The 2,126-nt window shown below is 35.6% G+C and overlaps 1 long non-coding RNA gene across 1 annotated transcript; it reads left to right on the top strand.

The window, feature by feature from the left end:
- Positions 1-627: 627 nt before the first annotated feature.
- Positions 628-1,122, top strand: LOC139107681 (uncharacterized). The gene is made up of 3 exons (XR_011546546.1): positions 628-664; positions 749-928; positions 1,011-1,122. It is a non-coding gene; the product is annotated as an uncharacterized lncRNA (long non-coding RNA).
- The last annotated feature ends 1,004 nt before the right edge of the window (positions 1,123-2,126 follow it).

Here is a 2,126-nt window from a genome sequence, read left to right as displayed (position 1 = left end):
CGAAAGGGCCTTAAGTCCGTTCGTATATCCGCTTCTTTAAGCATCATTCATTGTGCATTTACGAACACACATATGGAAGCGGATAGAAACGCAGCACGTGATTTTCAGTCGGTCGCTCGTCAGTCGGTCGCTCGCCAGTCGAGGAGTACACATCTTAAAATTGCTAGTATTGTTTTTTATTGCTTCTGTTGTTTTTATTATTGCTTGTGTTGTTTTTTATTATTGCTGTTGCCGTTTTTGCTGTTGTCGTTTTTTGCTTGTATTGTTTTTTGGCTTTTGTTGTTTTTTTGGCAAGACCTGTTTTAAATTAAAACAAAAAAATTTTTTTGCAACATCCTACTTTAAAAATGAGTTGCAGAGATTATTTGCTGAAGATCTGCGCCAGGAGTGACTGCAAGATGTTCCACGAGGTCCGGCGGTGTACAAAGTCGGTGTGCCTGTCAGGAACGACGTGCAAATTCGTCCACCTCAACCAGGATGAGGTGGATGAAATTAATCATCATCATGTGCGGCCGATGACGGAAACGGCGTTTTGCGAACTAAAACGCCTAGCGTACCTGTTACGCGAAACGTACCCGCCGGATCAGAGGCCTCACACGTGCACAAAGAATTTACTCGGAGAGTGCATGGGAGTGCCTCTCTTGCGAGAATGGAACATTTCCCAGTAAGTTTTTTTATTTAATTTTTTTTTTTTTTTTTTTTTTTTTTTTAATTTTAATTTTTTAATTTATATTTTTAAAATTTACAGAGGATAACACGCCGAGATGCAACTTCTGTCAGGTGCAGCATTTCAAAGGGATCCAGGCCCTAATTTGCGGTCACTCCTTTTGCACACCGTGCATGAAAGTGATACCATTTGCCATGCAGGGCCAAGTGCCCAAACATCTCTGCACGGTGTGCAAACAGTGGAAGGTGCAGATCAATCTATGTAAGTATATTTGAAATAAATTTTAATTATTTAAATACATTTTATTTTATACCCTGTTAATAATTTCTTTTTTTTGTTTCAGACACTGACTAAGGACTCCAAAATTAATTTATAAGTTTAGGTTAAGTTAAGTTTAAGTTTTATTTGTATTATTTTCATTTTTCTTTTTTATATATTCATTTTTATATTTTATATTATATTCATTTTTATATTTTATATTATATTCATTTTTGTATATTTTTAAGTAATTGAACAAGTTTATTAGTTGTAAGTTTTTTAATAATTAAAAATACATAAGAAATAAAATATGTTTTAATATAATATTTTCTATCTTATTTACTACCAAAAATTATCATACAAACATAAAAATTCAATTAAATTAAAAATTACATTAAAAATAATACAAGTATAAAAAAAAAAAAAAAACATAATCATAAAAAAACATAAAATTACATTATTAAAATTACATTAAAAATTACATTAAAAATACCTTTAAAATTACATTACATACATTCAACGCAAAAACGACAGAAGCAAAACAACATAAGTAAAACAACATAAGCAAAAAAATACAATATACGCAAAAACAACATAAGCTAATGCAACTGCTCATAGCTGGCGACGGATCGGCATACCGGGCACACAACCGTAAGCATAGTGTACGGACGCGGGGGCCTTGGCACTTTAGGGCACACGTAGCAATACACGTGCCCGCAACTGGACGCCCCGAACGTGTCTAACACAATTTCGCCGCAGCACACTATGCACTCTAGTTTTTCGTCGTGCCCGATATGCCGACGTTGGCAGTCCGTCCTGTTGCACCTGCCGGCCTTGTAGTCCCCGCAGATGATGGAATTCTGCAGGGTGCGTCCAACTTCGTAGCGTAATTTCGCTGACGTCAATCCGGTGGCCTCGTAACGAGCCTGCTCCACACTCGTTACATGCAGGAATCTGCATTGCGCGTTTGTGCACTTCTTATTTTGGTAATTGAAGCAATACCTGTAAGGGTGCACAAACGCGCAATAACTATTCGAGCAGGCTCCTCGCTGGAAGTCGCGGCAGAGTTGTTGTTTTTGAGCTAAAAACATAAAAATACATATTATATATTATTTTATAACAGATTAAATTATTTTTCTAAATTGTATTATAAATTCTATTATAATACATACCTGGTTCCCCAAAATATGCCATTTTTACT

This window comes from Cardiocondyla obscurior, linkage group LG13, assembly GCF_019399895.1.
Source record: "Cardiocondyla obscurior isolate alpha-2009 linkage group LG13, Cobs3.1, whole genome shotgun sequence".
Lineage (NCBI taxonomy): Eukaryota > Metazoa > Arthropoda > Insecta > Hymenoptera > Formicidae > Cardiocondyla > Cardiocondyla obscurior.
This window is presented reverse-complemented; position numbering and strand designations above follow the sequence as displayed.